General features: G+C 39.1%; 1 pseudogene; it reads left to right on the forward strand.

The window, feature by feature from the left end:
- Positions 1 to 10,205: 10,205 nt before the first annotated feature.
- LOC117281600 (small nucleolar RNA R71) lies at positions 10,206 to 10,304 on the forward strand (annotated as a pseudogene).
- Positions 10,305 to 10,584: the final 280 nt, after the last annotated feature.

Below are 10,584 nucleotides of genomic sequence, written 5' to 3' on the forward strand. Positions count from 1 at the left end.
AAATGAAATGGGAGTTGTTAATGAAATCTTTTAAATGTTTGATTAATGGAGTGAATCTCCTCTTTATTCATGGATGAGTTTGGGTAGAAGAAAATCTAATAGGCTTGCTCGGCTGGGTTCACTCGGTTGAGCGCCAGTCACGCTCCCCCAGTTCGGGGCGTGACAGAAAATTTCTACATAAATCTATATAATAATTTTACCAACTCAGCGGGTGCCATACCACCCCCACCCTAAAGGGGTATAGTTTTGTATAGTTCATTTTTCCTTTTCTTTCTTTTATATGCCTTTCTTCATTCATTTCTTGAAGAGAAATGTATTCTTCAATTAATAACTTTTCAATTCAACGTTGCATTGTTTACTCTATTGCCTTGTTTTATAAGTTTTATAAAGAATTAGTGGCGGAGTCAGAACTTTTATTAAGAGATATCAAAATATAAAAAATTAAATACACCAAAAAGCTAAGGTGGTTCAAACAAAAATATTACCTAACAATATTGTCTAATTTTCCGACAAAGAGTTATCGATTGGCACCCCTGATTAAATCGTTTTATGAAGAATTCTTATCTTCTGCGACTCCTCAAGATTTCTTCTTCCAAACTATGGATGGCATCTTTGTACAACTCTGTGTAACAAGAGCATCTTTTAAAAATGATAAAACACTTTTTACAATAGTCATGGTGTATAACTGCTATCGAAGGGGTGCGACTGTTAGTTCTCTTCTTGAGAATTAGTTAATCGGTGTCATTTTTTAGGAGTAAGGAATTTGATTCATTTAGAAGGTTTTTTTAATCTTTTCTTTGGTGAAGGGTAAAATTGTCCATTAGATTTTGACGGGTATTTTAGTAATTTAACTTTAGGCTTAAGGACTTCTCACTTTTAATATAGTATAGATTATGAGTGATTTGAGGCCTCGAATAGGTCCGTGTTATGTTTTGGAACTTGTTGGTATGTTCGGACGGAGTTCTGAGGGGCTCAGGTGTATTTCAGATTGATTTCGGACCATTTCGGAGTTGCATGAGATGCTGGTTTTCTGGTGCTCCAGTTGTTCTTCACGATCGTTGGAGAAGAGTCGTGATCGCGTTCGCGTAGGTTCTATCGCGTTCGCATAGGTTCTATCGCGTTCGCGTATAAGGAACTGGGATAGGGAGATTTCTTCTTCGCGTAGTTCAGGGCGCGTTCGCGGAGCATTATCGTCTGTGGGCATCTCGTTCGCGTGGTCAGCATTGCGAACGCTTAGAGCATTTTTGTGGCAGTGGCTTTTGTGCTTCGCAATCGCGAAGGTATTCCCGCGATCGTGATGGGTGTTGCTGGAGCAGTGTTATAAAGTACTTTATTTCAAAGATTTTGATTATTTTATCAAATTTCGAGTTATAGATTTCAGATTTGGGGAGGTCGGATAATACATCCCCATGTTCCCCCCCGTGTGGCGACATGGGGGCGAAAAAAGGAAAGAGAGGGATGGGGTCCCCCCCCCCTCGCTTTTGGGGAGGTCGGATAATACGTCTCCAGTGGGAGGCTCGCACGACGGGTTATTAGCTCAGTGGTAGAGTGCGCCCCTAATAATTGCGTCATTGTGACTGGGCTGTGACAGCTCTCAGCCACGTGGATAGTTCAATGTGCTCATCGGCGCATGACCCTGAGATGTGGATCATCCAAGGCACATTATCATGGCGTACTCCTCCTGTTCGAACTGCGGTTTGAAACCAAACTCCTCCTCAGGAGGATAGATGGGGAGATTCGGGTGAGATCCAATGTAGATCCAACTTTCGATTCACTCGTGGGATTCGGGCGGTCGGGGGGGAGGGGGAGGGGGAGGACCACCGCGGCTCCTCTCTTCTCGAGTATCCATATATCCCTTATCAGTGTATGGACAACTATCTCTCGAGCACAGGTTTAGGTTCGGCCTCAATGGGAAAATAAAATGGAGCACCTACCAATGCATCTTCACAGACCAAGAACTACGAGATCACCCATTTCATTCTAGGGTGACAGAGGGATCGTACCATTCGAGCCATTTGTTTCTTGACTAGAAATGGGAGCAGGTTTGAAAAATGATCTTAGAATGTCTAGGGTTGGGCCAAGAGGGTCTCTTAATGCCTTCTTTTTTCTTCTTATCGGAGTTATTTCACAAAGACTTGTCAGAGTAAGGAAGAATGGGAGAACAAGCACACTTGGAGAGCGCAGTACAATGGAGAGTTGTATGCTACGTTCGGGAAGGATGAATCGCTCCCGATAAGGAATCTATTGATTCTCTCCCAAGTGGTTGGACCATAGGTGCGATGATTTACTTCACGGGCGAGTTCTCTGGTTCAACTCCAGGATGGCCCAGCTGCGCTAGGGAAAAGAATAGAAGAAGCATCTGATTGCTTCATGCATGCTCCACTTGGCTCGGGGGGATATAACTCAGTTGGTAGAGCTCCACTCTTGCAATTAGGTCATTGCAATTACGGGTTGGATGTTTAATTGTCCAGGAGGTAATGATAGTATCTTGTACCTGAACCGGTGGCTCACTTTTTCTAAGTAATGGAGAAGAGGACCGAAATATGCCATTGAAAGACTCTACTGAGACAAAGATGGGCGGTCAAGAACGTAGATGAGGTAGGATGGGCAGTTGGTCAGAACTAGTATAGTTGGAGTCGGCGGCTCTCCCAGGGTTCCCCCATCTGAGGTCTCTGGGGAAGAGAATAAAGTTAGCCCTTGCGAATAACTTGATGCACTATATCCCTTCAACCCTTTGAGCGAAATGCGGCAAACGAAAAGGAAGAAAAATCCATGGACAGACCCCATCATCTCCACCCTCTAGGAACTACGAAATCACCCAAAGACGCCTTCGAAAGAGCTGTTATATAGAATGCGCCCCACGCGCAATTCATATCTCCAACTTCTAAACATATTACATGGCAATTCACTAGCCGACAAGATTCATTCCGGTGAGTGCGATCCGTCCCACCCACCACCCACCACCCACCACCCACCACCCACCTGATACCAATACTTTCTTTGAGCAACTATAATATTTCAATCCTCAAGCAGCTCAATCCAAAGGAAGACACATTAATGATTCTGCTCCCCATCTGACTTTTCATACACCCATCGATAATTCCGCCCCTTCTACTTCGATTATGGCTGCTGGAGCACCTTCAAACGCAAACAAGATCAAAATTACAGCCCCTTCTTCACAACAAAGAAGACCTAGAATCTCACCAGGCAAACAAACAAGAAAGATGGGGAAACCAGCTATAATTTCTCTCGCAAATATTATTTCGAAATCCTTGCATCTGACTATCGATTCACAATTTTGGGTAAATTTACTTCTACTATGCCTAAGATTGAAGTTATTAGAAACTTTTTCATTACCCAAATCCCCTTCAAAGCTACAGTTAAGATTACCCATGTAGATTCCAAGCATATATACATTGACGTGGATAATCTCTATGATTAAAATATGTATACTTTAGAATATTTATTGATATAGGGGAATATCACATGAGACTTGTGAATGGACCCCTGATTTTGTTCCTGGAGAAGAAACTCCAATATCGCCTATTTGGGTAGTTATGCTTATGCTACCTTGGCATTGTTATCATTGGGAGGCAGTGAATCAGATTGTAGAACAAATAGGTATGTTGTTATTAATAGACAAAGCTACTATGATCAAAACAAGAGGTTGTGAAGCCAAAGCTAGAGTAGAAGTTAACTTGACCAAAGTTTTACCAGATAGTGTTTGGGTAGGTTATGATGATGTAGATGAGGACGGTTACTGGTAACCTCTGGAATATGAGGGAGTACCAGACTATTGTCCATATTGCAAACATCAAGGCCACAATAAAGTACAATGCAAAATTAATTCAATAGATATTGCCATCAATACCAAAACAGATGAGGAGAGACAAGGACAAGGAAATTCCACAGAATAAAAAGAAATGGGCAAATATAAAGCAGAATGCAGTCAACACCATAACAAAAATGCATCAAGTAAGGAACAAGGTGCGACTATCCAGCAATCTCAAGTCAACAAAGAGGAACAACGACAGACTCAACCTATGAGGAACAATGAAAAAGGTAAAATGGTTATGCAGGGAGGAGCCAAAACAAATCCGAACAGGCAACAACCAAACTTCAAGAACCAAAATAGAAACAAACCTATCATACACAGATATGTACCAAAGACTTTGGAACCAGAGGAACACAATCAGATCATAACTCTACCTGAAGCAAATGAAAAATAATAATTATGTTTGTGAGGGAACTAATTCTAATCCTGTCCATGGAGAAGAGGTCACACCAAACATAAAAATAGAGGAACATAACAGTTCTACAATTACTCCTGAGAAGGTTGATGAAACTGGAGGTTCTATGGAGATACAAATTACAAAAACTATTGAGAAATTTAAAAATCAGAATATGGCCACTATTCCATCTACAACCATAGAGAGCAATATAAAGGATATAATTATGTCTAGTGGCCCTATCTCTACTCAAGATACCACTAGGGACATAGTTGAGTAAGTACCTGAATCACCTAGTAATTTTCAAATGCAGAATAGAGGTGATGATATAAAAGATATCTCTGGACAAATTCCTATGGAGATTGTTTTCCAGAAGAAGGATGTTTGAACTACCATGATCCAAGAGAAACCTACAGATATGATACCAAATCCTGATAATGTCCAAAATAAGGCTCACATGGACCGTAGCAGAACTATTCCTAATGCTATACAATGAACAACAACTCTATCCAAAGTAATAGGCTAGCCCAAAACCAAATCATCTAAGATACTTTACTAGCTCACAATGAGGACAACACACTAAGCTCCAGAGCTAGAAAAAGAGCTAAGAAAAAGAAAAGAATGCAGGATTTAGCTTTAACTATGCAAGGCAACCATCCGATTCTAGTCAGGGTTAGAGCTATATGTGGAACTACATGAAGGACAAGTAACCAATGAAATTATTCCTGATAAGAACTTGGTAGAAGATACAAGACATAACGTTGAAGAGGATGAAACTGGGTACGACAGTGAACAATAAGTTTCAATTGCAAGCTCGGAGTTCTTTTCTGGTCCTCAAACGCAAGATCAGGAAGTTAAAAGAGAAATCAACAAAGTTGTTTAACAAGGGAATTTATCACCAACAAGTTTCAAAAACAAGAAAATAACCAAAATCAAAGATCTTCCAAAAAGATCCCAAAGAACCTCAAAAAAGAAGTATCAATAATCAGTGTCCTAAATTTGAATATTATAGGGATGAAATCCCAAGTTGCTACTGAGAGAGTCGCTTCTCTTATTCAATGACACAAAATCTCATTATTGGCTATTCGAGAACCATTTGTGAGAGAATCCAACATCAATCACTACATAAGGGGTTTTGGCATGACAGATTGCTTTTCCAATATAAATAATAAGATATGGCTCTTCTGGAATAGTGATATCATATCAATTGTGAAATTTTGAAGGATGAAGAACAAATTATCAATTGCAAGATTATACATAATACTATTGATTCACCCATGTACATTTCTATTGTGTATGCTAAATCTACTATCAAAAAGAGGGAAGATCTGATCTCAGACCTATAAGCCTCAACAACGTAACCCAGACAATTATCACTAAACTCCTGAACAGTAGACTCTCTAGATTGTTGCCTAATATTATATATCCTAATCATAGTTGATTCATCAGAGGGAGACCCATTAGGGAGAATATTTTCTTGGCACAAGAAATTGTCAGTGGGATCAACCAGAAGCAAACAAGAATAATGTAGTCATCAAATTGGATATGAATAAAGCTTATGACAGGTTATCATGGACTTTCTTATGTGGAGTTATGAGGAAAATGGGATTCTCTGAACAATGGATCCATAAAATTTAGAATCTTATAGCTAATATTTGGTATTCCATTCTCATAAATGGAAATATACATGGTTTCTTTAAATCAGAAAGAGGGATGAAGCAAAGGGATTCTTTGTCCCCACCCCTATTTATTATTGCCGCCAAGGCTATTTCTGGAGCTCTGAATGCATTGCGTGACAAAAAAGAATTCACATGATTCTCTATGCACAAGAAAGGTCCTCCCTAGATTATTCATTTGGCCTATATAGATGACCTAATCATTTTCACCTCTAGTAATATTATGTCCATGAAAATGATCAAGAATATTTTAGGAGATTATGAAAAATCATCAAGACAGAAGGTGAATTCAAAGAAAACTTGTTATCTTGTGGGATAGAATTGTACTCAGGGAAGGATTAGAATTATTGAAAGGCACCTAAGATTTAGAAGAAAATATTTTTCTTTTGAATATTTAGGTTGCCCAATTTATTATGGAAGGAAAAAGATCCAATATTTCTCTAGGATGATTTCCAAAATTATTCAAAGAATTACAAATTGGAAGGGACAATTCCTTTCTGCTAGAGGCAAAGCCATATTGATCAAACATGTTCTCTCAGATACTCCTATGTATCTTCTTTCTATTTGTCAACCCCCAAAGTCTGTATTTAAAATTCTTGAGCAATACTTTGCAAATTACTTTTGGGGACAAGAAAAAGGTAATACAAAATACCATTGGGTAACATGGAATAAGCTATGCTACCCTACTGAGGAGGGAGGAGTCGGCTTCAGGAAGTTCTACGACATCTTCATATCTTTAACAACTAAATTGTGGAGGCTATTCAGGACACAAAATTCTCTGTGGTCTTCTTTTATTAAGTTTAAGTATTCTAGTAGATTACATCCGGTGGCTAAAAAAGGAAAGACAAGCAATCTGGACCCTGAAAATGTTTGACAGATATTAAAAAAGATATAGAGCATAACATTCTATGGAGGATCCGAAGGGGCAATTCTTCTTTCCTTTGGGATAACTGGACGGGTTTGGGAGCCATTGCTAATCTTTGTAATTGTGATGTACCCCATAAAGTCACAGTAGCTGAGTTCATATCTGACAACAAATGAGACATTACTAAGTTATCCAGTGCTTGCCACATCATCTAACCAAGCATATCAAAGGGATCAAATTTGACATATCACATGAATCTGATCAGGCAATATGGACTGAGTCCACTAATGAGGAATTTACGTGCTCATCTTCTTTGAATGTTTTGAGATAAAAACAAGGCATTACTTTTGTTAACAAAAACCTCTAGCACAATGCTATTCCTTTTAAAATTTCTTTCTCCAATTGGAAGATATTAAAGAATAGACTCCATAATGATGATAATATCAAGAAGATTGGTTACCTTTATCCCTCTAGATGTGACTGTTGTGATAATCTTATGAGTGTGGATGTGGAACATATTTTCAGAAAAAGCAATCTCAACAAGAATATTTGGAATGCCTTTAGAAATCAATTTGGACTTAATGACTCTGGAGGGGGAATTAGACATGCCATGCTAGGATGGTGGATTGCTAACTTTCAGAATCATATCCAAAAACTTATGCCACAGGTTATTCCCCTTCTAATTAGTTGGCTTATCTGGAAGGCAAGATGTAGGAAAAAGTATGATCAAGAAAGAATCTACATCCCAAAGGTAGCACATTCCATTTGCCATGATGCCACTATAATCATTCACAAGCAGTTTAGACAGATTAATGTAGCCACCAATTGGAAGAAACTTTTGTCTATTTGTGAAACAGCTAAGGCAAAGCTAAATATCATCTGTGCCGCTTCGAAACTCCTTCAGTTTTAAACTTAATACTGATGTATGCTCTAAAGGTAATCCAGGTAAAGGTGGTGGTGGAGGCGTTATTAGGGGACACCAAGGGTAGGTGATTTGCAACTCCTTTTATTATCAAGAGTAATAATGCTGCAGAATCTCTAGCTTTGTGTGTTGGTCTTAAATGGTGCAAGGATCAAAACATTAACAAGATTTGTGTTGAATTAGATTCCTTGTTGGTGGTCAACTGGGTTAATGGAATGATAAAACCTCCTTGGAATTTAAGCAATGTTAAGATCATACAGTTTAAGGTACTTATAGAAGAGTCAAAAACTGAGCCTAAGCGTCACACTAAAGCACTCACTATTCTCAAGGTATATAGAGTCATAAGATATTTTCATCATTCAAATCATAGCACAAGGTTTCCTACTCCTCAAAACATAAAACTACTACTAACTACACCTGGTTCAAACAAAATCCTTGGAAAAGAACCGCAGCACAAAGAAAAATCAAATGCGAATTAATACACTACCTACAAGAAAATCTATTTGTATTTTTCTTTCGACTTTACTCCCTCAAGAAACCCATCGAGTGATATCCATCGTCGGAAAAAATCAAAAATTTTAATTTTTTTCTATAATTGTTTTCTATCTCCAACTACTACAACTAACAAAAAAAACCCTAATATACATTCATACATACATACATACATAAAAATATCCCCCACCCCATACTTTAAGTTGTGACATGTACCCATGACACACAATTAAAAAGCATAAGATAAAGAAAATTTTCCTGAATATCTAGTCGGGATCTGAGTTGAAGTCGGGCTCCATTCCTCGTGCCCGAACTAATGCGCATATCCGTGCAGACAACTTCTTTCATCCTTTTTGGGGTACACCCCACACTTATCTTTCTCACTCAGTGCAGCTTTCTCTTTCGAGCCATTCACTTTCCACTTAACTCTTGCAACTAGTTTTCCTTTTTGCATCCCCTTTTCTACATCTATCTTGAAAGTCACAATTTCCTCACCCACTCTAAGCATGAGTTTCCTCTCATGTATGTTTAAAATGCTCTTCCTGTTGCTAAGAATGGTCTCCCTATGATGAGGGTGACCTCTTTGTTTTCCTCCATATTCACCACTATAAAATCCACAGAAAATACGAACTTATTCACCCGAACTAACACAACTTCCACTATCCCCTCGGGTATTAAAGTCGTTTGGTCTGCCAGCTGCAACGATATTGGTGCACACCTTATCTCTCCAATCTCCTTATCCAGTTTTGTATAAATAGATAGCGACATTAGATTAATTGAGGTACCAGAATCACATAAAGACTTATCAAAATACATAGTTCTTAATGAGCAAGGTATAGTAAAACTCCCTGGATTTTCACACTTCTGTGGGAGTTTATTTTACAATATTGCACTGCAATGCTCTGTGAGCTTGACCACTGAGGTCTTCTCTATTTTCCTCTTCTTCGTAAGGATCTCCTTCAAGAATTTAGCATAAGAAGGCATTTGTGAGAGCACTTCTATGAATGGTAAGTTCACATGAACCTGTTTCAGCATGTCCAGAAGTCTCTCAAATTGCTTGTCTAGCTTTTTTCTATACATCTTTTGAGGGAAAGGTAGCGCAGGCATATGCTCGCCCCCCTCAGGTTCCTCCCTTCTCGATTTTTCTTCCTTCTTCTTTTTCTCAAATTTTATCGGACCTTTCTTTTTCTTGTCATAATTATGTTTAGCTACTCCCCACTTTCTTTTGCAAGTATCACATCGTTTTAGATCGGGGTGAGATCTTTCAATACTTTCCCACTTCTCAAGGTCACAACATTCACCATTTCTTTGGGATTCTTTTCTATATCAGTGGGGAGAGTGCCTGGGACCCTCTCAGATAAAATTGTTGCAATCTGTCCCAGTTGCTTCTATAAATTTTAAATTGCTGCCCCTTGTATTGCAAATCTTTCATCGGTTTTCCCAATAAAAGCCTTTATGAGATCTTCTAGGCCTGGCTGATTGGGCTGTTGTGGCTGAAACTGCTACCTCTGCTGATTCAAAAAACCAGGAGCTCTTTGTCCCTGGAATTTGGGGTTATTTTATTGCCATGCATTGGCGGTACCCCCGGATGCACTCCATGAAAAATCGGGGTGCTTCTGACCCATTGCTTTAAAGTTATAATTTCCCATAGCATTCACTTCCTCAGTTGAGGCTTGACACTCATGAGTAGGGTGTCCTCTTCCACATAAATCACAATCTGCGTGAGGATCATTTTGTATCGAGGCCAAGGTCAGATTTCGTATTTCTTTAGCCATAGCATCAAGCAGTACCTGCACAGATGTGTTAGCATCAACCTGGTGAACACCAGTCGATCTTCTTCTTTCAGCATTCTCAGAGGGCCACTAATTTGCATCTTCTGATAACTCATTAAGAATTGTAACTATCTCCTTTAGAGTCTTCTTCATCAATGGGCCTCCAGCTGCATTGCTCAATGTTCTACGCGAGGTCGGTGTCAATCCATCCCAAAAGTCCTGGAGTTGCATCCAGAGATCAATTCCTATATGTTGACACTTTCTAACAATCTCCTTAAACCTCTCCCATGCTTCAAAAACAGTTTCATTATCTTTCTGGCAGAAGTTATGAATTTCTCTTCTAAACTTGCCCGTCTTAGCTGAGGAGAAATATTTATCAAGGCATTTTTTGGAGTGTGTTGAAAGGTGTTCATAATCTCCTCAAAGTCTATTAGATGAGTGTTTGGATCTTCGTTTGGCTTCCCTCTAAATACATAGCAATTCTGAAGAGCTTGAAGCAACCCTTGCTTCAACTCGAAGTTATTTGCTGCAATTATAGGTGGTTTGACACTCGATAAACCTTGATTGTAGACCGGTCTAGCATAATCACCAAGTGGTCTCCCAGGACCGAGAGCTATATTTCCTAACT

The sequence above is a fragment of the Nicotiana tomentosiformis genome, chromosome 7 (genome assembly GCF_000390325.3).
Source record: "Nicotiana tomentosiformis chromosome 7, ASM39032v3, whole genome shotgun sequence".
Lineage (NCBI taxonomy): Eukaryota > Viridiplantae > Streptophyta > Magnoliopsida > Solanales > Solanaceae > Nicotiana > Nicotiana tomentosiformis.